The 25,782-nt window shown below is 45.4% G+C and overlaps 1 protein-coding gene across 1 annotated transcript in view; it reads right to left on the bottom strand.

Annotated features, from left to right (window-relative positions):
* The window catches only part of EXOC4 (exocyst complex component 4), an 817,909-nt gene that overhangs the window by 111,170 nt on the left and 680,957 nt on the right, over nucleotides 1–25,782 (bottom strand). The window lies entirely within an intron of this gene.

Below are 25,782 nucleotides of genomic sequence, written 5' to 3'. Positions count from 1 at the left end.
AACTCTAAAAATAAACCATAATCTCAGTCCTCGGGCAATTTTTGAGGGGAGAAATGACACTGTGAATTGCTTCCCTCATCTCTGCATGTAAAATGCCAGTAAGAGATCACGACCATGCCCAGCTAGGGATAAGGGACAGACTAGCTGGAAGAGGTGAGATTTCTGCTGGTCCTTGAGTAAACCATCTAGCAAAGGTTCCTGGGAAGCAGCAGTTGCTGCTGCAAGCCACAGTCAAAGTACACTCTCTGTGTAATAGGATGTACTCCCCAGAGAGTAAAATACTCCCCATGCTCTATGGCAGGTGACCTGTAAACTTACAGAATGAGATGGGACGGGACAGAAGGTCTTGCCTTCGTGTCCAACCTCCCCTTTACCAACATAAATGTCATTTCTGCTTCAGAGAGTAAATCTCTTACCTCCTTGTGAGACATCACAGGTATACAGACAACATCTACCTGCAGAAAGTGTCACCATTAGTTCATGAGCATTGAGTTAAACTTTCTGATCTTTCTCCTTGCAGGAAAGAGTGCACACAAGACAGACCAGTTCTGAGTAAGGGTTTCACCACGCAGCCCCCAGGACCTGTCCCTCTCCCCATCCTCCTCACCATCTCTGCTTCCTGTCTGCAGCTGCTGCCCCCACCTGGCAGGTCAGCTGTCCAAAAAACCTTTGGAATTTAACAACTCTCCAGTAGTTCATATGATCATGCCTGTCCTTCCAGTGTTCAGGATTTCTGGATGAAAAGAAAATGGAGAGTACAGGAATGAGGAAAGGAAATGAGGGGAAACAAAAGAGCAGAAAGGGGGCTCTGGAAGTGCTCACCTCCCTTGGAAGCAGAGAAGGGAAACACAACCAATGGAAGAACATCTGTGTGCCACGTGCCTCTGCTGATGGCCACAGCCACTCCCAGGCTTTAGATCTTCCTTCTGCCCACAGTTGCCAGGAGCATCAGCACAAAAGACTATAAGTCACATCATTTGGATTTAATTTCTCAATGGTATGGTCCATATGCTACTGGAATGAATTTTGACATGGGCTTGTTAAGTAGAAGAGGAGTAACACAGGTTCTTCGTGGAGGAAACTAAAATATAGCAGCTTGCATTTTCTGACAACCAGTATCACGACAGAGAACAGATGGTACATTCTGGAAGAGTGTTAAACCAGATCCCCTAAAAGGATTGTGCATGATGAGGGAAGCTGCCAGGGCTGATATAAGATCTCAGGGGGCTGGCAGCAGTGGGAGCCCCTGCTGCCTCAACCTGCAGTCAGACTGCCACCTGCGTGGAGCTCAGGTTCCTGGAGATACATGGCTGCCTGGCAGAAGCTTTGACCCTCAGCCATGGCATGCTGCAGTGGGTAAACACAGAGGGAGCCAGAAAGATTACCCTGACCTTTCTTCCCTCAGCCATCAGGTTCTGGTGGAAGCTTCTTATAGTCTGTACCCAATCAGAAGTGAGAAGACAAGAAAGTCCCTGGAAGCCATCCACTGAGGTTAGCTTCCTAGGGCAGAGCAGGGCAGAGTCTGGCCACACTGAGTCTGTAGTGGCAGACAGGGAAGATGGAGTCTACATTTGTGTTGCATGCTGGGACAGGCAGGGCACTCATCTCTGTAAGTAGATGTGGCTAGAGACTACAGACACAGAGAGGTTAAAATCTCATCTGACCCTTGCAGTTCTCCTGTAGGACTTCAAGATATCTTGGCTTCTCATCAAATCACTGAATAAAAAAAAAATAAATCTTCAAAATTAAATAAGCAGCACAGGAGGGCAGACAGTATGTGTGCTGGGCCAGGTGGGGGTGTGTGTAAGTGGACAGAGGTTCAGTTGGGGAATATGAACTTGCTCTACGTGAGCTACATAACATTGTGAATGTATCCAATGCCACTGAGCTTACACCTAAGAATGGCTAAAATGACAAATTCTCTGCTATGCACATTTTTTTAAAAGATTTATTTTTATTTATTTTTTTTATTGGAAAGGCGGATATACAGAGAGGAGAGACAGAGAGGAAGATCTCCCGTCCGATGGTTCACTCCCCAAGTGAGCGCAACGGCCGATGCTATGCCGATCCGAAGCCAGGAGCCTCTTCCAGGTCTCCCATGTGGGTGCAGGGTCCCAAAGCCTTGGGCCGTCCTCAACTGCTTTCCCAGGCCACAGGCAGGGAGCTGGAAGGGAAGCAGGGCTGCTGGGATAGAACCGGCGCCCATATGGGATCCCGGGCATGCAAGCTGAGGACCTTAACCACTTGCGCCACCGTGCCGGGCCCTGCTATGCACATTTTAACGCAACATTGTTTTTTTAATGCAGAGTGAAAAAGATAAAAAACACTTCCATCCACAAATTCACTCCCCCAAATGGTTGTTACCATGATCAAGACAAAGTCAGGAGCCAGGAACTCCATCTTGGTTTTTCACACAGTGGCAGAGGCCCAGCAGCATTACCAGCGAGGTAGGTGAGAGGGGCATCTGCTGGGACTTGAAGTGGCACTCCAATGCAAGATGCCAGTGTCCCATGTGGCACCTTACTTTGCTGCACCACAATGCCCAACTTTAAGCCCTCAAACATGTGGTTCTTTGCTCTTTTTTAGACCAAACAACAGCAAAGGTCAGCAGGGATCCAAGCTTGCCAAGATCCTCGGATAGAAACTCACAGAAAACCTCCAAGTGACTTTGCCAGGAGCTGTGTCAGGCCATGACACATTAGCAGAGGATTTGCCACATATGGCCTTGTTTCCCCAGGCTCAGGGTGGATTTAATGGGATCAAGGACAGCTGGCAGCACATGTGGCTGCCTCTACAGTTCCCTGAGCGAGCATCAGTTAAAAGCCTGACATGTTCTATGCAGGAGAGCACTCCTCTGAAGCTTGCCCCTTCAGCTCCAGAGTCATTGGGACCGTCCCTCCATGGCGGAAAAGAAAGGGGCCATGTCTTGCAAGGGCAGCGAGGAGGCTGCCACAACCTTTTGCCTGTGCCTATCACCTGCCAGCTCTGCCTGCCACTTCTCTTGTCCATTCCTGGATGGCATCCACCTGTCCCATGCAGGCATGTATGTTTAACATTTGCTTCTAAGCTGATGATTTCAATCTTTAAAACACTCAGGGCTGGACCCAGTTACAAACAGTGACCACCCCCAATAGTACCCTGGGCTCTGCTGGTACAGGGCAGCCATCCATCCACATGCCCAAGCTCTCTAAGAAATGGAAATCTTGCAACACTTGGCACTGTGAAAGGATCTTCTGTGATAAAAGTTCAGGCTATGCTGCAGAGCCTAGCCACGCCCTGTCTGTGGCCACTTGCACCAGCCACGCCCTCAGACATATGCTTGTGTGAGTCTTTTCTCTAGATGACACTGTGAACATTCCGATTTTGCCCCTCCAACTCCAGTCTTCCACTTAGAGTTAGTAACCACGGTACAGTCAGTGAAGGCAGGAAGGGAGACTGTGTTCACTTGGTTGTCATATCTGAAGATAACTCTTTGTCTAACCTAGAGTTATCGAGCTCCTGACCATTAGCCTACAGTCCTGGTGAGATTGCCAGAACTACTACAGCACTCTCCCTGGAACCAGATGTCGCATCAGAAAAGCCAGGGGTTTTCTAAAGCTCTCATATGGGGGAAATGTTATACAAGGCCTCACTCTTGGGTCAGCAGAGCCCTTGTACACTGGCTATTTGTGCAGGATTCTGACATGGTGAGAAACCCCAAATCCTCTATTAAATATCTCCCTACTATGTGCCCTACTCTGAAATTCCACGTGACAATTATCATATAACCTTCTCTGAAGAGGATGAAGAGGACAAATTCGTATTCTCTCTCAATTTTCCCAAATTTCTACCCATCTTTATACTTGCTGCCATTTAATCAAATTGACTTTATAAAACATAACATTTTGAAGTTTTCTTGGCGTTGTCTGCAAATCCACGTTTTTCCACCAGGTGGCGGTGGCACACGGGATACATCCTTGCTAATTTGTTTCCACTGCACCTCTAAGAGCTTCACTGGGCAACTCCCACCTGTCAAACAAGGCACTGGGAACCACCCCTTCACTAACTCATTCTCATTTTCTTTTTCTGTGACCTCAGTCTTCTGTGATTTGCGGATGAGGAGATGGAAGCTCAGGGAGGCTTAGTAACTAGTCCAAGTTCGCACTACTCCTCAGGGGTAGAAGTCGAATCTGGCTGCATTAAAAGCGTGCATTGTTCCTACGGCAGGGAGCATCCTGAAGAGCCCCTTTACTACGTACTGCTTTTCCTCTGACTTAATGCATCACTGCTGTTTTCTCTCCATTAAAGCCGTGTCCTGTGGATACCTGTGTTCTGGCCCTCAGTATGCTAGGTCATGTGCAAACCAAGTGCAAGGTGAGGTCTAAATGCATTTATGGTGTGGCCAGCAGGCACTGTCTCAGCATGGGGCAGGTCTTTCTGAACTTCAGCTGTGGGGATAGGAAGAGCCAGGACAACCTTCAGTGAAGATGAGGGGATCCCCAACTTTCCTAGGGCTCCAAAGCGCTTGTAACTTTGTCACATGGCCGCACCTAGAAAGAAGAGATGCCTCAGAAAAGCTATGGGCTTCCCGCAGAAGTGTTGAGAAAAGGACAGGTGGAGGGAGCAGTCGGAGACATCAGGGAGGGTTTGGCAAGACCCTAAGGGCTTCTAGTAGCACACCCCAGAAAAGTGATTGTGTCAGCTCATGGTAGAGAAACTCCAGAGGAGACTCAGAGAACCACAGGAGTGGCAGCAATTCCATGGGACTGAAGGGGGTACAGTGAGGTCCCTTAAATACCCTACATGAGACTGTCTCAGGTTCTCAGGGCTTCTTTCCTGGATCCAGGCATTGCCCTGGCTATCACCTCTCTTCGTGGGGCTGATGGGGAACAGCACCACCTCTACTAGTCAGTACACGTGCCCCAGGAGAGGAGCTGGGAAATGGGAGCTCCTGCAAGGTGCAGAGAGATGCTTTGACCCAAATATCTGGAAGGTTGCAGTGTAGAAAAGGGAATGTCAGAGTAGAATGGAGAAATTCAGAAGGAGGTGCACATGGGAACCTGTGAGTCTGCTACACTGACAAAGCAAGAAGCAGAAGGAAGAGGCAGAGCAAGGGACAAAAAATCCCTGGGAAAATGGGCAGAGGCATGGCCCTGGTGGTAAAGAGGAGGACCCAGACTGCCTCCAACTGGGTGGGAGGGGTTGTTGTCTTCTTTTAATATTATCTTTCATAATATTATCTTTTAATGTTATAATTTCTTAAGATTTATTTGTTTGAAAGGAAGAGTGATGAGAGAGTTGGGGAGACAGAGAACAAGAGATCTTTCATCTGATAACCAAATGGCCACATAGCCATTTTTGCTAGGATTGGAGGCCACTGTCGTAGCCAATCTTTTAAGCCTTGCTTTCTGCCAGTGGAGTGCAATCTACTCTTGGTGCTTGGCAGGTCCTGCTTGGCAAGATCATGAGCCACATTAAAAGAAGGTGGGAGGTTGGCATTGTGGTGCCACAGGTTAGGCTACTTCCTGCAATGCCAACATCCCACATCAGAACACCGGCTCAAATCCCAGAATCTCTGCTTCTGATCCAGTGTTTTTACCGTAGCTGGTAAGGCAGCACAAGATACCCCAAGTACTTGAACACCCTGCCACCCACGTAGGAAACTAGGATGGAGTTCCAGGCTCCTGGCTTCATCCTGGCCCTGCTCCAGTCATTATGGGCATTTTCAGGAGACAGCCAGTGAATGGAAGATCTTTTTCTCTGTGTGTCTCTGTCATTCTTTCAAAGAAATAAAATTAATCTTTAAAAAGGACAAGGAAGATCTCACTTCCTCTCACTGGCGCTCTCATCAAGAAGCCAAGAGCTGAACATTAGAAGAAAAGAAAAAACTGCAACTCCTGCAGGACAGTCAGATCCCAGCTCATCCAGTCAGATCCCAGTGGCCATCCATGCTGTTATGTGAAGACAATTTCCTCAGTGATTTCCCCCCTGCCCAAAAATTAGCCTCTTGCCCTTTAACTTCCCACATTTCGACAGTCATTTTAAATAGCCTCTTCCCGTCTGGGGAGAAGATAATTGTGCTCTATATACCATGGGACCTAACACTGTCCTCTCTACAGCACAGTGCAGGTGCATAGCAAGTGTTGCGTTGAACTGCAGATGGGGTTGAAGTCAGCTCATCTGAAATTCCTGAATGTGAGTTAATTCTCCTTTGGGGCAAACTACTTGAGAAAAATTTCTCATGATGTGCAAGTTTGGATATACTGTACAGGAAATCTTACTGATGTAGTACCCTTGAGTTAACAGCCCTCCACTTAAGCATACAAGAGGGAGTCTGAAGGTGATCAGAGGAGATTCATGTTGCTGAAAGAGATGAAATCACTGGAATTGTACTTGGCAATTTAAAAAATGTACTCTTGTGTGCAGGGACATGCACAGCCATGGAAGTTTCTGGCTGTAGAATAATGTGGAACAAGATGAATTCTGGCTTCAGGGTGAATTCAAAGAAGGCAGCAGAGCATCTAGAATCAAGCTCATAAATGCTGGATATCAGGTGCCCATTATGTGGTTAGGGCTGTGGGGATGGAAGCCACCAAGGCAGCTGACACAAAGGGGTTCCACCCAGATAAAGGAACAGTTTACAGATCAGCAATACAGAGTGTGGCCCTCCAATTGTCAGCAACTTCAAGGTTAGCTTCAGCTGCAGGGCACTGCTATAGCAGCCTACCACTGCTGTGTGACACCCAGACACAAAAGCCAGGTTGATTGGGGAAGTCCTGGACTCTATCACACTCTGCTGAGTTACCAAGGCTTTATGAATTAAGTATCTCCCTCTAGCTCATACTCTCCTTTGTTTTTACAGCTACTGACCCCCCAATAAACAGCTGCACATTGGACCATCTCCCTCCAGAGAGCCCAGACCAGAGCTGCCACACAGTACAGACCTCTGAACTGGCATCTCCCCTTGGAGAGAGTTCCTGGAGTCACAAGATCTTCAATGCCAGGGTACAAAGAGAATGCAAGCTGGAATCATACCACAGAAGCCCTTTTAGATAACTTTGTTTTGGCACTATCCCAAACCTTCTATGGATGGTCCTAGAGGTGAGAAGGCCATGGCCTTGAATATTGCATTGCTTTTTGTCATCAAGAAGAATTGCATTGCAGGTAAGAAGGGTCAACTCATTTCTTAAAGAAAGGGACCATGCAGGTCAATTCTTCACATCAATAATCAGCTTCCCAGAGCTGGGCCCAAGATCCTCATCAGCAACTCTACAGCAGCAGACATGCAAAAGGACTCACCACACTGATAGGGAGACCTAGCAAATGTCATAACAGCTATTTGAAGACTGTTGAGTAGATTACATGTACTTGAAAGAAGTCTCAGTATTGGTCCACGAGACACCTAAGATACATAAAGGAGTAGACATGCTGGTACAGAGTAAAATGTTTAGGATCTCATAGTCTCTTGATGTTCTAACCTGTATCTAGCTCCTATCATGAGTAGTGAATTCCCACAGAGGGGCTGAGCTACTCCTTAGCCTTGAATTTGGTCAGTGGTCTGAAATCAAAGAGGCTGCCTTGTGTCATTTCAATAGTTCACAGCAATCTATTTGAGATGGAGTTGGCGTTGATTCTATTTGCCTTGCCTCACGGTTCATCACTTGCAAAAGACTGCTCCATGAGACCATAATGTCCTTGAGGATAAATGGTTTGGGCTCATTATCACACCTGCCTCCCTCCACCATACCCCAGTGCAAGTACAGGATATCTTCCTAGATTTGCTATCACTAGCGGAAAAGGTGACAGGGAGTCAAGAAAAGCAATAGAAAAGTGGGGACTCAGACACCAGGAAGATATACTACAGCTGTGCTTAGAGCAGAGGATACACAGTTCTACCAGGAGCCATTTTACCAGTTACATGAGCCCTTTGATGCCAACATCACTTGCTAGAGTGCTGACATGTCTCAGTGTGTCTGAAAATGATCCTGGCATGGTTCATCTGAAACCTGCAGGAAGAACCAGCTCAGTCAATCCACTGGGTTCATGTGCTGCAGCGTGGTCCTGGCACAACTGGCATAGTCTGTATGCCTTATCTGTGGCCTGTGAGGAACATGCTGTAGAAAAGTGCCCACATGGTTTCCTCTGCAGAGGAGGATGTGGAGGGACTGTAGGGCATGCACAGACTAGAGGGGCCTCTGGTTCAAGTCTCCTAAGGTCCCTAGGCCGTCAGTCCTTGTGGCTGCTAATATCTCCATCCCGCTGTGGTCAGCAAGTTGTCCAAGTCTTAGGGCTAAGAAAATGATCCCCCAATGTAACAACCCAGAAGGAAGGCCTGCCTAAATTCCTCCTGTTCATCTCTCTCCTACCCCAGCACTTAGTTCTTCCTCAGGGGAGGCACCAGAATTCCTCTTGCCCAAGGTGGATCAAAGAATGCAGATCTCCATCCCCTTTCCTGAAAGCCAGCAATGAAACCTAAAATGTGAGTTGATCACGAGGAAATCTTCTGACATCCCTGGTTTGATTGTAGATTGTGGGGCCTGTATTCCAGGAGGGCTCCTGCCAACTAGAATTTCCCTCAGTTGGTCCCTTTTAAGTCAGAACCCTTTGGTGCAATCACATTTGTACACAGACTACTCATGTTGTTGAGCCTATGCACCCAGATGCATAATTCACCCTTGGTCTTTGAGTCTTTAGTTAAGATGCCATGGTGATCAGGTAAATCTGTAATGTCTTGTTCTTATGAATCTGTGTTCTAACAGTGTTAATCGTGACATTTGTAACCCTAAGTAGATTATGACCTCTTTTCTGACCCTGTATAGAGTGGAAGAAATTCCTATCCAACCATCCTTTTACTATTTCTTATAGAGCTCCTTAATAACATGTGTGATTCTGGAAGAAGGCATTATTAAATACTGCCAGGTGTCTTTATCACATAATATATATTTTAAATTGTCTTATTCCTCAAAAAACGTACCTATTTAAAGATTTATTTACTTTTATTGGAAAGGCCGAGTTACAATGAGAAGGAGAGAGAATATCTTCCATCCATTGGTTAACTCCCCAAGTGGTCACAACAGCAGGAACTGAGCTGATCCGAAGCCAGGAGCCAGGAACTTCTTCCAGGTCTCCTACACAGCTGCAGGGTCCCAAGGCTTTGGACCATCCTCTACTGCTTTCCCAGGCCATAAGCAGGGAGTTGGATGGGAAGTGGAGCAGGAAAGACATAAACTGTCACCTATATGGGATCCTGGCAGATGTAAAGCGAGGATTTAGCCACTAAGCTATTGCACCAGGTCCCAATTCCTGGCTTTTTATTTCTATAGTAAGCCAAGGAAAGAATCCACCAAGATTTTTTTGGTAACATATTTCCCTTCTCCCCTATTCCAAGTATGTGTGGCACTCATAGGCACCTGCATGCTCACACACACATTTCTGAGACCCATTCCTCACACAGCACAAAAGATATAAAATGAAAAAAATAAGGAGTAGTGAGAACAGAGAAAATGAACCAAGCTAGCTAGATCAATGGGCCTCCACATCTCAGGGGTACTGGCTAATAGTGCAGCTTGCAGATCGCTTGGGTCATTTAATGAAACAGAGAGAAGAGAGACGCATTTGTGATTCTGGAAAAGCACAAGTCCGTGAATGCAAATGTGTCCTATTCAGAAAACCAAATTTAAAAACCTGCTGGAAATTCGCTGCATAGTTAAGCAGAACAATTTTCCCCCTTTAAGGCCGTGTTTACCCTTCAGAAATCACAGACCCTCAAGCTAGAAACTTAGAAATGCATCATTTTCAGGAAGAATGTGTTGCATTAGGCAGGCCTTGTCCTTCAAAGAAAGAAATGCAAAATCCATCATCGCCCTGGACAGCTGCTGCCACGGTGCCATGGCTGCAAAGAGAACACGCTCCAGGACTTAGTTCTAACTCTGCTGCAAGGTGATAGCTGTCTGCGGCTGTCAGAGACTGGGCCTTCCTCTAGCCCACAGTCATACTCCAGCACAAAAACTACTTTAGACATGTAGATGCAGGAAGTACCTATAGCACAAGGAGTGCCCATACGCCTGTATCTGACCCTGAGTCAATTGCAAGCATTTTGTTTAAACTGATGGAGGAATGTCTTTAATCTGCTTTGTCTCTTTTGTTGTTGTTGTTTGCATTTGTTTGTTTTAATCTTCTGCTATGCATTGTCCCAAGCAGGGCTAAGAGGGCTTGCTTACTCCCTGAGTTGCTGGGTGAGTAAAGTGATCTGCAAACATGAAGTAACGTGTTAGCTCTTGGAATATATAAGTTTATGAAAGACAACCACAAACGTTCCAATACACAGGCCTCACAATTGCCCTGAAAGTTGTTCCTTTATACGTCTGATTCTTCCTGGATTCTCCTTGGCCAAATAATCACAACTCCCCCATACCACAGCCCCCCACATGCCCTGGACCCCTGCTACTGAGAAGTGTCTGCCCAAGGCTCCCTATACAACGGTCCAGACATAAAGACTTCATCTCCCAGGGCAACAACAGGTGTTGCCTGTGGCTCTGCTTCCCATTCTGCTAGAACTCTCTGGTGAGATATCCAGCCAAGGAGGGCGCCTGCCCCTTCTGGGTCTCCAGATTGCTCTCTGTTGTACTGTTGATGACATATTAATGACAAAAGTAAAAATAACGCTGACACAAGCCAACAAAGGCACAGAGGTGGTAAATCTCAGAGTCCTCTTGATGTATCAGCCACCTGTGAGTTGAAGACTATCACTGACAACTCAGGTTGCAAACACAGTGCCAGTCCAGTATACGGCCATTAAGAAAAGTAACCAGATGGAAGGCAGAAAAAGCACAGCAGCAAAGCACCACTTCCATGTTCCCAGCTACCAGGAACAGGAAGGCCACGGCCAGCTTAAGTACATTGAGTGCAAATCAGCCAAGCCAGAGACTTCAAGCGCCTGTCATTAGTGGCTGAGGAGAGATAGCCCAGATTTATAGATCTTCCTATAATGAGATCATTACTTTAGACACTTACCTAATTCTGCATGATGAGTTTCTTTAAAAATCCCATTATGACTTTCTGCAAGTTCACAGGGAGTTTATAGACATAAAATCTGGACTGTGGTAGGAGCCACCAAGGGACCAAAAAGAGGTATTCCAAAAAGAACTGAGAACTTGAGAGCTCTGGATTTAAACCTGGCTCCCGTCAGGTAACTTCTCAAGCTGTGATTCTGTGTCCTACTATCTCTTTGTAAGTCAGAGAGAAGAGCACTAGTATATAGCACAGGATTATAGAAAGAATTTTAGAAGATTAAAAACCAATGCAAGGGCTAGCATTGTGACACATGAGGTTAAAAGCCACCACTTTAAAAAGGGACACCCACTTTCCAAGTCAGAGTGCCCAGTTCGAGTCCCAGGTACTCTGCTCCAAAGCAGCTTCCTGCTAATGTACATCGTGGGAGGCAGCAGGTAATGGCTCAAGTTCTGTAGCCCCTGCCATTCACATGGGAGACCCAGATGTGTTCCAGGCTCAGCATGGCCTAGGCAGTTGCTGTCAGCACTTAGGGTGTGGACCAGAAGATGGATGACTTGTCTCTCACTGTCTCTTTCTCTCCACCAACCCACCTTTACTGCTTTTCAGGTATGTGAAAATAAATAAGCATTTAAAAATACTGCAGATATGCAGGGCACATGTAATGTGTAAGTTTTCCTTATCCAAGAAACTTAAGTCACATCAAGGACATTCACTTGGCCATCATTCATTGAGCAGGTACTACAAATGGCTAGGCATTGGTGATGCACCTTATGTCATTAAGAAGCTTGTTTCAAAGTCAGAGGAAAAAGAAAGGAGCATAGACACAACATAAATACAATAATTTCAGGTGCTGATAAGTATTCTTAAATAAAGAGTAAAGGGCTGGAGAGTGAAGGATTGAGGGATGCTGCTATTTTAGCAGCTCTGACACAAGGCATTTGAGTAGATTGTGGATGAAGTGAGCAGGGTAGGTATTTGAGGAAAGCGCACTCCAAGTAGATAGGAGAACAAAATGTAAAGGGCTCATGCATCTTTCAGGCTCACAGTAAGACCTGGGGCCAGCACCATGGCTCAACTGATTAAATCCTCCACTAGCAAGCACCAGCATCCTATATAGGTGCCAGTTCATGTCCCGGCTACTTCATTTCCAATTCAGCTCCCTGTGGCCTAGCAAAGCAGTGGAGGATGGCCCAAGTGCTTGGAACCTTGTACCCACATGAGAAACCAGGAAGATGCTCCAGACTTACGGCTTCAGATCAGCTCAGTTCCAGCAATGTAGCCATTTGGGGAGTAAACCAGCATTCAATGATCTTTCTCTGTGTCTCTCCTTCTCTCTGTAAATCTTCCTTTCCAATAAAAAATAAATAAATCTTTAAGAAAAGAGACAAAGATTTGCTTACTTAAGTAGAGGTCAAGAAAGCGAAGGTTCAAGCAGAGGGCATCCCGGGCCACACTGGCAGGTTTAACCACAGGATCCCCACTCTGTGCTATGCCCTGTAGGTTTGTGCTCTCTGAAACAACTCTGTGGAAATTCTGACCTTCAAGGTGGCAGAATTAGGCGAAGCCTTCAGAAGGTGATGAGCATTTGGAAATGGGATCAGTGCCCTAAGAGAGGAAGTCCCAGGCCTCTCTTCCATGGGAAAGAACAGCAGAACCTCTCCAGACACCCATCTTGCCAGTTTCTTCGTCTTGGATTTGCTTGCCTCTGGGGCTGTGAGCAATAAAACTCCATTGTTTACAAGTCACCCAATCCAAACAGACCAGGATAGTCAGGAGCAGAAAATCCAGTCTTGTGAAGAGCTGAGCTGCAAAGGCTTTCTGCTCTTTCCTCGCTCCCATATTTCTCCGACTGTGAAGATCTTTTTACTTTTTTTTCCCTGTGAAAATGGGGGGTTGAATTAGGCAGGCATAAGAAAATTTTGGATGTTTTGTACAACACAACACCATTCTCCACCTCCACTGTGCCTGTGGGTGGGCAGCAGGCAAAACCAAGGTAGGTCCCTGCACTTTATGCACAAAGCACCCATTGCCTTCCCACTAAATATTATTTATTGCAAAGGTCTTAGCTAAATTATGAACCATTTCCAGTCTGAAAACACTCTGTTGGAGTGTGTCTATTATACTTAGCCATAAGATGTTGTGAGGTTTTTCAAGCTGGGAATAGGAGTGAAATGACAGCCCATTATTACCATGAATTTCTTTTCATTACTCTGTTATGTCTCTGAGCTTTAGCCCAGATAATTCTCACTTTGTGGACTGTTTACAGCCTCCAGATAGAAGTCCACGGTTCCCAAGATGGTCATTTACGTAGCACTATCAATTCAACTCTTCTCCATAAATCAAGTTGTCCTTCTCCATCGCTCCAGTTGCTTTTCCCTGAACAGTCACCCCATTTGTCTGTGCCTGCTGGTAATGAGGTGCTTCTGACTGGGTGCAGCTTTGCGGGTGGGCTATCCTCTGTGTCATCTGCAGCATGTCCATTTCCATTTTCTCTAGGCCCCACATTTACTCCAGACAGAAGCCAGCCACAGAGAGCACAAAGGACAACACCACATGGGGCCTGAGAGAACAGAGAGCTGGGCTGTGTTCTGTTAGGAGCAGAGAGGCAGTCACTGGGAGACATGGCATGAGGAGAGCAGAGGCCTTTTCTGTCTTTTGGGGCAACAAGAGAACAGGTTTTATGTGGCAGTAGAGATGTGTTTTTAACCATTATTGAAACCTAAATGAGGATGAGCTCTCTAGGACTTCTCCCCATGAAGTCTCCAGAGCCTGCTCTACAGTCGGGTGGTACACAACGAGCAGCTATCCCTCCCCTGAGCAAGCTGAGGTCCTAGCCTAGCCACCTGCTCTTTCTTGTCCACATTCTTACTCCACTCCAGGTCACACTTCTTTTCTGGTTAACTCTCCCAGTGGCCCAGAGTTATTCATTTCCCCAGGTAGAAAAGGGAAAAAAACCACAGGGGCAGTTAACTTGCATGGGTTCATGTGACTCAGTCACCCACTCCTCTCCAGCAAATCTGTCAGCTCAGTCTTGCCTAGTCTATGCCTGCCTCAGCCGGTACATTCACAATACTATCTCAGAGCAAGCATCTGGCATACACCAGAGAGGTGGCCTACAACAGTGTATTTGCATGCTTTCTAAAATTATTTATTGGCTACTTTTCTTTTCATTTGAAAGGCAGAAAGACAGAGATAAACACAAAGAGAGATCTTTCATCCACTGGTTTACTCCTCAAATGCCTACACCAGCTGGGAATGGGCCAGGCCAAAGCTGGAACTCAGCCTGGGTCTCTGACATGGATGGCAGGGACCCACATACTTGAGCTCTCACCTGCTGCATCCAGGGATGCACAAGACTGGAATCAGAGGCCAGGTCTCAAATTGGGCACTCTCATACAGGATGCAGGAATTCCAAACAGTTTCAACCACCGAATCCAATTCCTTCCTGATTCACATGTCTTCACACCAGAGCGCTCTGGCCTTGTGGCCTGGTGCTCCTGTCAGGCGCAGGATTGTGAGCAGGCTGCTTAACTCTCAGGCCCTTAGTTTCCTCATGGACTCACACATTGGTCTACCTCATTTGCAGTGGTGCTTCCTATGGTTTCTGCTGCTTACAGTCAACCAGAGGTCCAAGTACATTTAATAGAAAATATCAGAAATAACCATAAATTTTAAATAACTTTCATTCCAACATATTGTTACAATTGTTCTATTTTACTGAGTTGTTCTGAACCTCTCACCTTATATAACTTATAAATTAAGCTTTATCATAGAAATGTTTGTGTAGGAAAATGCAGCTCTTCGAGGGTCTGGTACAATCCAGAGTTTAGTCCTGGAATGTTCTTCCCATTGGAAGAACCAATGTTCTCCCCATTGGTATTGGGGAGGAACTCTCCAAGACATCTCACTGTTAGAATGTCATTTTTTTCTGTCCTGCAGAGAAAACCCACAGTGGTGTCCCGTCCTGTGACCTCAGTCTCTCACACCTACCTTTCTGCAGCCATTTGTACTTATGGAAATATAGTGTTCAGAGGAAAAAAAAAAATCAAAGAAAGCAGTTAGCCTAATCCGTTAGGAAGACAGCATAGAAGTTCATAACCTAGCTTTGATCTGCAATTTGGAGGGAAAAGTTTCCAAATACTTGAGGGATCATTTCTCCCCCTTGATGTGATGTTGGAATTTAACTCCCATTAACCATAACAGGCATAATGAGTTGGCAGCTGGGAAACATACCCTCTAGTGCTTAATGAACACAAAATAAAACATTTCCTTTTATCTTCAACATCTACCACAGTGATTTGAATAATGATATTCATATTCATGATACATAAGATTCTCCCATCAGCCCAGTATTGTCACTAAGCCTGCTACAGAATGTCAATAAGTACGCAAAGATCTTTTTGATGATGTGATGTGGGATATGCTACAGCAGATGAATCATGGGATCCCAGCTCAGTGTGCCAGACACCTAGTAGCTGCATTTTCTCCCTTGAACTAGGAGAGCTGGATGGCCTTGAAGTGACTCACCTCCAATAGAGCAGGAGCACTACCACTCGACAAAGGAGCAGTGGTAATAATGAAGGGTACTCTGCCAAGCCTGAGGGTCTGCAGTTTGCACAGATACAAGCAGAGGGACAGTGTCAGGAGCCTGCAGAGGATTAGGAGAGTGATTTGGAGAGTCCGGGCCATATCATGCAGTTCCCAATTGAATTTGTGATCTCTGCAGCTCCCTTTATTCGTAATCACCCTACTGTTCCTTGTCCTCTCTGCTGAATGCAACATATATCCATTTTCTATCAAAAGAAAACTGAACAACGGGGCTGACATTGTGGTGCAGCAAGCTATGTAAGCTGTTGCCTCCAGGGCTGGCATCCCACATTGGAGTTCCAGTCCTATTCTTAGCTGTTCTGCTTCCCATCAAGCTCACTGCTAATGTGCCTGGCAAAGCAGCAGAGGATGGCAAGTGTTTGTGCCCCTGCCACTCACATGAGAGACCAAGACAGAGTTCTTAGACCCTTGCTTTTGCCAGGCCCACTCCTAGCTCTTGCAGCCATTTGGACAATAAATCAGCCAACAATTAATCTCTCTCTCTGTTTCTCTCTCTACCCCATCCCTACCCCTCTCGTCTCCCTACACATGTGTGTGTGAGAGAGAGGGGGAAAGATTGACTCCCGCCTTTAAATAAGTAAAATTTTGGAAAAAACCTAAACAATGAACACTGAGATTAAAACAATGAAAAAAGAAGATGCTAAAAAATGATAAGCTCTTGATGCTGAGTACAGAGTGGGTTCCATGTGTGGGGGTGTGAAGAGCAGTGGAAGTAAGTATGGAATTTTTTCCCCATGAAGATGTAAGGGATTGATCACAACTTTTTTTTAATGATCTTTACATAGTTGATCAGGGCTCAAAGCATCATGGGCTACAGGAAAGCGGATAAGACCATTGTTTCCACATTCTCCTTTTTCCTTCCTCTATCTGGGGGAAGAGGAGACAAAGGGAGGAGCCACACCCACCTATTGCAACCATCCCAGGATCCCCATGTGGGGCATGCTCCAAGGGCACTGCCCAAGTGGTTTCAATAGTTTAACTGTTCTGAATTGCTGCCAATCTCGCCATTCCAAGCATGATGAAATTTCTTCAGAATCCACTGGCTGACACAGTCCACCTTAGTGTCTCCACCTGCCCAGATCTTCACTGCAAACACTTGGCTGGGGTAGTTGATCAATTTGTTCTGTCTTCCATCCTCTGTTATGGTACCAGATGTCCTCTGCAGACTCCAATGTACTGCCATACCTTCCATGTGCACCTGGTTATGTGCACCTGTCCACTGCTCTGAGCCAGATCACAACTTTTAAACAGACACACTAATTGTGGATGCATTAACCACCATCTCTCTGAGCTTCCCTTTCTTTTTTTGAGTACTGGAAACTGCAGACTGTGATGTTTGTGTGAGGACTTTCCACTTTACCCACAGCAGGGTCATTGCACAACAAACTTGAGTTCCCTATTGTCCTGGTTGCACCACGAGGGGCATGCTGGGCTGTCAGCAGCACAGGCTCCAAGGGCAGCACACACCAGAAGCTCCTATTCTCAGACCCAGCCTTCTCTCAACAGCCCCATCTGGTTTCAGGAGATCATAGGTATTTGTGGAAGAAAACCAAAGCTGCCTTTATAGCAACAAATGAACCATCTCTATTGTCAGAGAGTTTGCTACTGAAAGAAATGTCCAAACTTCCATTTTTAGGGGCTGCCATTGTGGCACATTGAGTTATGCCACCACCTGAGACCCTGACATCCAATGAGTGCAAATTTTAGTCCCACTTGCTTCATTTCCAATCCAGCTCCTTGCTAACACACCTGGGAAAGCAGCAGAAGATGGTTCAAGTGCTTGGACCCCTGCACTCACACCAGAGACACATATGAAGCGCCTGACTTTGGACTGACCCAGCATCCCTCTCTGTATGCAACTCCACTTTTCAAAATAAATAAATAAATCTTTAAAGAAAAAAGGACACTTTTCATATCTAACACAAATGCAGAGCACCACACTGGTGATCATGGGGTTTCGAGTTGCTACACAGTGAATGCTTTTATCTTGTGTCAAAGAGCCATGTTTCCTCAGTCCTCCTAAGGAGCAAGCTCAGGGGCTGGGTTGAGTTATCCTAGCAGACTGCAGGTTCCACGTGTGTGATTGCTGAAGGGCTTGGGTGCCGGAGACCAGCTGCAGCCGAGTTCAGAGCTTGGGAAGGGTGTGTGAATCGGCAGGAAAGAAGACAAGAAGAGACGTGGACCATTACGGCATAATGATCATAATGGACAACTCAGAAAAGCTGCCTTCTTTATTTATACAGAAATCATCACAAGCTTTTGCACAATATCCAACTGTTTCATTTTTACTTCATGGTTAAAAGAATACAAAAACAATTCTAAAAAGCATAATTATCATTTTACTTCAAAGAAAATATCTTCAGAAGCCATTACTCATTTAAACCTGCAGTCACCCGGCTGAAGCCAGGAACTCCATGGTTGGCAGCATATGCGGCTAGATAGTGACAGGTGGTTTACTTACATCCAAAATCAATTTTTACTGAACCTAAACTAATATTACTTAAAATATCAAGAATACAAAATTAAAAAGCTTATAAATGAAAGGACTTTATAAGGGCAATATCATAGTTCTTTATTAAATCTTACAATCAATCATACGTTAACTACCATCACCTACACCTAGTCTGATCAATTGTTTTTTGTTCTTTTGTTAAAGGGTAGTGGAAAGAATTAGGGCAGCTTGGCCTTTCTATGCATGGAGAGCCTTCACAATAAATTTTATATCTTTTTAAACTACTTTCTTTCCCTAAATATAAATGACAATATAAGGTAAAAGTTTCAAACCATTTTCCTCTAGGGGCTTATAACATTTATCTCCATTTTAGGAGGTGCCTCATATGCTTTTTGCTTTACATGGTGGGAAGCCAAGGTGACTGCATCATTCCATGTATTGTAGCAGTTTGAAGCTGCACAGTACACAAACTCTTTGTACCTCCATGATTACCATCTGTTCTAAGATATTATCAAGCCATTTCTTATGGAGAACATTATGCATCTTAGGGTAAGTTGCAGGACAAAGGTGGGCACACAATAAGACACTTAGGAACAATACAGGCTCAGTTGTGCCACTGTAAGCTTTCAGCTATGTCTCATTGTCTTTAGTTGCTAGAGATCCTTTTACCATAACATGATTGATAAAATCAGTTTCCAATATTAAATCAGTTATAGAAATCATTTCACATTTGCAGAAAAACAACACCACCCTCAGGAGAATTCCATGAAATATCAGAGGTGACTGAGAGTCCATACAATGGGGTGAGGCAGCAATGAGGTGATTAGAGAGGCGTTCTGCTGGGCCTTGCACTCCTTGCAGCCTTGTTAACCGAGTAGCTGGGCTAGTAAGTCCCTTGTACCATCTGTCCCAACTGCATGACTTCCCACACTTGGGGACTAACAGTCCATTTTCAGAGGCATGCTGTAACTAACCTTCAGCAATCAGGGCAGGGCAATGAGAACTAACTGGTAGCAACAACTGGACTTGAGGCCCTGGTGCAGTAGGCTAATCCTGTGGCCGGTGGTGCCTACACACCATATGGTTAATGTTTTGGGTCTTGGCTGCTCCATTTTTAATCCATCTCTCTACTGCTTATGGTTTGGGGGTAGAGGGGACAGTGGAGGATGTATGACTCAAGTCCTTGGGATCCTGAACCTTTGGTGGGAAACCCAGAAGAAGCTCCTGACTCTTCACTTTGAATCAGTTCAGTTCTGGCTATTGTAGATGTGAATCAGTGGAAGATCTGTCTCTCCTTCTCTTCCTGTAAAATCTGCCCTTATAATGAAAATGAATAAATCTTAAAAAAAAAAAAAAAATCTGTACCTGAAGCAACCCAGCTGACACATCACTGCAGATTCTGAAATCATTATTCCTTGGAGTCAGCTTGCTTTGCACCCGTAAGATACACAACAACAGAATTTTTTTTTTTACCTAGATCTTCCTCATACCTCTTGCCTCATCACTGCTCACAAAACTCTCTGTTCCTTACAAACCAGGTATCCTGGTTAAAACAAGCAGGAATCTAAAGAATCCCAAACAAGTCTGGGCATACCTCTGTGAACAGGCACAGTCACATCTGATCCCCAAAAGATCCAAGACAAGCAGCTGTCCTGTGTTCTGAGCTGTACCAAGCTGGAAAAGCCCACGAAGCAGCTTTCTGCTCTGTTTGGACATGAAATATCACCAGCACCAGGGTCAGCATGATGGCACAGCAGGTTCCACTCCAGTGCTGGCTGTTCCACTCCAGATCCAGCTCCCTGCTAATGCAGCTGAGAAAGCAGTGTAAGATGGCCCAAGTACTTTCCTTCACAGGAAAACCCTGATAGCTTCCCTCTCTGCTGCCGCTGAGTACCTCTTGGGTCAGAGCAGCACAGCCTGAGGGCAGCAAGTTGACAACGTCACATCACCTTGGGAAGTCTCTTCATCTCTCTCAATCCCAATTTCCTCGTGTACAAAATAGCTATCATACAATATCTACCTTAACTGGTTTTCATAAGGATCAAATAAGATAATTTTGAGTATAATGCATGAATTATGTGTTTTATGTTTCCTATTGTGACTTAGGGCAATGGGTGCATGTTCTGCACTCTTACTTATTAATAAATATGTATTAAGCTCTTACCCTGTGCCAGCATGGTGATGTATACTCCTATGCTTTCTGGCACAGTATTGGCATGTAACAAAACCCACAATGAATATTTGTAAATTGAAAAGAGTTAACCCTAACTTTTTATCCTAATAGTCAGCTTTCTGACAACTCAGTTCAGAATACAAGAGTCAGCAGAGAAACCAAATGTGTCTTCGAATTCCCCAAAGACACATTATCTGCTGTCAGATTATGCAGCACAGCTAGAGGCTGATGCCACAGACTGCCTTCTACACTTGACTCATCCATAGCCCAGACTGACCGCTCATTCAGCTGGCCTTCTTCAACTAGAATGAAGCAGGGAACAGTGGTCAAAGGACAATACACTGAATGCCAAAAAAAAAAAAAAGGTGAAAGAAGACAAAAATACACAGAAGGAACACAACAATCTGTTCACACACTCTTCATTTGGTAGACCAGTATGTGTGGGTAAAGTCACTATTGCTAAGAGGGTGTCCAAAATGGCAAGAACATCACTCTTGCCCAGCATGGTAGGGGAAGAGTGGCAAGGAAATTATTGCTTTTTATTTATTTTCACTTTATCTGAAAGACAGAGAGGGTCCAAATATCCACAACTGGGACTGGGCCAAGTGAAATCCACCCAGGTCACCTTTGGGGCTTGTGGGTAGCAGGTCCTAAGCTATCACCTGTTGCTTTCCAGGACACACATTAGCAAGAGTTGGAAGCGGAGCTGGTATTCTAACTCAGGAACTCAAATTTAAGACACTGGTGTCAAAAGGAGAACCAAGGTACCAAACCACAGCTCCAGGAAGTCATTTCAATATTCTTAAGTGATAATCTGAAGGTAATAACAACACTAGAGGGCGCTGGAAGAGCACTGATCTGTCTTCAGCCATTAGCAGTTTCCAGGAAATATGGGTCCATTGGGTTATCAGGCCCCTAGGATGATGGTACATCCAAAGACTTGGAGAGAATCTGCACATTGCAGTAGGGAATGTCCAAAACCACGATGCTGGCTAGACAAAAGATCCGTGTCATGTAGCTAACAAAGCAAGGAATGACATCAGGATTTCCACTCAAAAAATTCTCTTGGGAACACCAAATTTCAGTTCTAAATTGGTGCTGGCATTACAGCCAGGTCAAATCAATACTGCTGGTGCTGACACGCCACATCAGAGCTCCCATTAGAGTTCCCAAACAGGACTGCTCTCATTCCCATCCAGCTCCCTAATAATGTGCTTGGGAAGGCAGCAGATAATGGCCCAAGTGCTTGGGCCCTTGCCACCCACATAGGAAACTCCTGATGTCCCACTGCATCCCTAGGGACAAGAACACTCCTTTTGTCCAGATCATCCATGTCACTGATGAGCCAGCCACCTACATTGACCATCCAGGTCTTAATGTTCGTATTCCAAGGACCCTAATTTTACTTGGCAATTTTATTGCAGTATATCATTGTAATTATTCTAGGTTATTTTACTTATTGTTAATCATCCACTATGCCTAATTGAGAAATTAAATTTCAGCATTGTTATGTGTGAATAGGAAAAAAACATCTCACATAGAGTTTGATCCTATCTGTCATTTCAGCCCTCTACTGGTAAAGTCCTATAGGTGATGGGATGGGGGTGGGATAAGGGCCTGTGTACAAGCCAAGGAGGCGGAGATACAGCAACGAACCTGGAGGATTGCCACAGGTGAAAGACCAAAACCATTCCACTCCTGGAGATCTTTTTTTCCCTTAAAGCTTATATGACAATCACTTTTCCTTGTGTAAGATTTGTCATCTCAGCTCAATGATACAATTACACAAATGGCAACTCAGCACCAAGAAGTGGAAAGTGAGAGTTGGACTGAAGAGGAGCAGTCATGACTCAAATCTGTGCTTAAATGGGATACTAACACAGCAGACTTCAGCTTAACACTGCTTACACCGTAGGGGTTCTCTTAACCATTTCTTGCAGTTAATCCTCTGATGTGAGCTATATTAATCTTCCTTTATATTATATTTTATTATATTAAATTTTCTCTATTCAAACTGCTACATGATTTCTATCCTCTGACTGGCTCTTGACCAGAATTGAAGTCAACTATATTTTACTGTGTTCTCCCATATACAGATTCTGTTTTAAAATTTTACTCATTAATTAAATTTAATTTACTTTTATTTGAAAGGTAGAGTTACAGAGAGGAGAGGCAAAGAGAGAAAGCGTTTTCCATCTGCTGGTTCACTTCCTAAATGGCCACAACAGCTGGAACTAAGTTGATCCAAAGCCAGGAAACAGGGGCTTCTTAGTCTTCCACGTGGCGCAGGGTTCCAAGCACTTGAGCCATCTTCTGCTGCTTTCCAAGCATGAATCAGCACTCACATGGTATGCAAGTAGAGGCTTAGCCTACTATGTTACAGTAGTGGCTCCACACACCATTCATAAAAGCCACAATGTCCACCACTAGCAGAATAAACAAACTGTTAAATAGTCATAAGAGAATGCTATAGAGCAATAAGAATAAATGGATTACAAATACATCCAAGAATGCAGATAAACTGACAGAATGGGGCCCGGCACAACAGCCTATAGTGGCTAAAGTCTACCTTACAAGCACCAGGATCCCATATTGATGCCAGTTCGTATCCCAGCTGCTCCACTTCTCTTCCAGCTCCCTGCTTGGGGCCTGGGAAAGCAGTAGAAGACAGCCCAAAGCCTTGGGACTCTGCACCCATGTGGGAGATCCAGAAGCTCCTAGCTCCTGGCTTCAGATCGGCTCAGCTCTGGCTGTTGTGGCTACCTGGAGAGTGAACCAGGGGATGGAAGGTCTTTTTCTCTGTCTCTCCTTCTCTCTGTAAATCCTTCAATAAAATAAGTAAATCTTTTTAAAAAAATTGACAGAATGCTGAATAAAAAGATATAAAAGAAAATACATTATATAGACTCCTTTTGCGCAAAGTCCAAAAATGTGAAAAACTAATGTCTGGTGCTGGAAATTCAGAATCCTAGCTACACTTAGAGGGGTCAGCAACAGAAGGCAGCACAAAGTGCTTCTAGAATGCTAGTCATGCTCTGCTTCCCAACCTTAGTGTTGATTTTATGTCACTGTGTATGCAAATTCACTGAGTGGTACATTTGGCACATTTACATTTTTAAAGATTTATTTATTTGCTTAAAAGGCAGAGTTACTGAGAGAGAAAGAGCTCTTCCATCCACTGGTTCACTTCCTAAATGGCTACAACAGCACATGAAGGCCCAAGTGAAAGCCAGGAGCTTCATCCGGGTCTCCCCCAAGGTTGCAGGGACTCAGGTGTTCAGGCCATCTTTTGCTGCTTTTCCCAGGTTGTTAGTCGGACTAGATTGTAAGAGAAGCAGCCTGGACTCCAACCAGCACGAACTTAGATGCCAGAATTACAGGCAACAGCTTAGCCCCATGGACCACAGTGCCACCCATTGTGTTTATACTTTTAAATTAGACTAAAAATATTATTATCATATAAGCTATGAGTTATTTGACTAAGTCACACTTACTCATTTATTCACACATCTAATATGAAATAAAAGCACATATTACATACGTCACCAGGGATGACGTGGACAACATAGACAGATAAGTTGTGCGAGATCCACATGGAAGCAGACAACTGTAGTGTTAACACGGTTAACAGGTTCGTGGACAGAGTGCTGGGTGGATAGAGAAGGCAGTTAGGACTGGAACACTTCAGTTGTACACAGGAAGGTCACCTCTGAACACAGCTCCCCTTCTCCACAGTGGAGTCACAGCTATCAAAGGCTGAAAGAAGCTGACTCAAGATGAAAGGGTACTCCAAGCAGTTAGAACAGCATGCTCACAGGCAGGAACCCTCAAACTCCCCATCAATTCAGAGAATGGTGCTAACATGTCCAGAGTGCAGCTAGTTCTGGGGAGAATGGCAGGTGGTAAAATGAGGGAAACTGAGGCTTGATTGATTGCAATGTGTCTCTAGTCTTCTGCTGAGTACAGATTGTATACAAGGGGCCAGCTGATGTCCACAGCTGCACCTTCCAGCAGCAGATGCCTTTCTTAACCTTCTCCCCAGTGAGGCTGGGTTGGACCGTTGTGCTGCCTGTGCTACTGCAGCACTCCACAGGCCATTGCTCCTTTTTGCCTTGTGTGAGAATGAGTGTTCTAGGGGAAGCCAGCCACTACCTAAGCAGGCAAGCTATCCTGAGTCTCATACCCGAGGAAGCCCAGCACAAGAGATCACAGGAGACAACATGGGTACGAATGCAGCCTTCAGATGGCTCCAGGCAGTGGCATGACAGAGCCCAGAACACGGCTGTACAGAGCCTGCTCAACTCATAGGGCTGGGAGACAGAAAAACGGGAGCTTGGAGTTTTCATCTTGTTTGCCTTACATTACTGTATTTGTACTACATTTATTATATATAACCAGACATCTTGGAATAGCAATGAGGCATGCACATTTGGGGGCTTGTCTGAATGGGCCAAAGAAGGCAGATGTTGGAGATACCAGGATGTTGGGAGGCTCTTAAAGGAAAATGGATATCAATGGGAAATGGAAGGGTAGTCAGCAATCAATCAAGAGGTTGCTGAGGTAGAACTGACAGGACATACAGAACAAGCAATGTGTGGCAGGAAGGAGAGGAAGCCTAAAATTTTTTCACATTTTTGTCCTTAGAAAGAGGTGGCAAATAATGTTATCAACAGAAATAAAGCCCTCTAAGGGATTATAGATAGTAAAATGTTTATTGCTGGGCCCCGGGATATGGCTAAGAGGTTAAATTCCTTGCCTTGTACTGGCTGATCCCATATGGGCGCCAGTTCATGTCCTGGCTGCTCCACTTCCCATCCAGCTCCCTGCTTGTGGCCTGGGAACGCAGCAGAGGATCGCCCAAGGCCTTGGGACCCTGCACCCTTACCTGCGTGCAAGACCCAGAAGCTCCTGGCTTCTGATTGGCTCAGCTCCAGCCCTTGCAGCCACCTGGGGAGTGGACCAGTGGAAAGATCTTTCTCTGCCTCTCCTTCTCTGTAAATCTGCCTTTTCAATAATAAAATAAATTGGGCCCAGAGAGGTACTTCAGTGGCACCAACGAGGGGCACAAACCCATATCTCCCCTCTACCACCAGATAGGGGCTGAGGTGACCTCCCTTTCGGCTTCCGAGGCAAGGGGTTTAAACGGCCCAGCACGTCTCTTTGGCGCTCTTCTTCCTCTGTATCTCTCTCGTTCGTGTGTCTTTTTGAAGCCTGTGACCGTGGTTGCCTGAAAGAAAGGCCATCTAAATTCTTTTCATACATTAGGCTGAGTTACACTTTCCCTGGTGGTTGGCGAATCTAACACCACCCGGATCCGGGGTCTGGAGACCACAAACATCTGGGGCTTGAGGGTCCCTAGCTGGACGAACTCTACCGGAATGCTTGCGAACGGAAATCAGCGCATCTTTAACAATGACCCTCATTCTGGTTTATTCTAAAACCTGAGACCATAAGAGGGACAAGCTGGCTTTGGGTGGAGAGTCCGCAGCCGGCTAAGCTCCAGGCCGCCACACTCCAGCCAGGCACGTGCACCAGTCATTACAAACCTGCCAGGGCG

Source organism: Ochotona curzoniae, unplaced genomic scaffold (assembly GCF_017591425.1).
Source record: "Ochotona curzoniae isolate NIBS_2020 unplaced genomic scaffold, NIBS_Ocur_1.0 contig_4692, whole genome shotgun sequence".
NCBI classification, from domain to species: domain Eukaryota; kingdom Metazoa; phylum Chordata; class Mammalia; order Lagomorpha; family Ochotonidae; genus Ochotona; species Ochotona curzoniae.
This window is presented reverse-complemented; position numbering and strand designations above follow the sequence as displayed.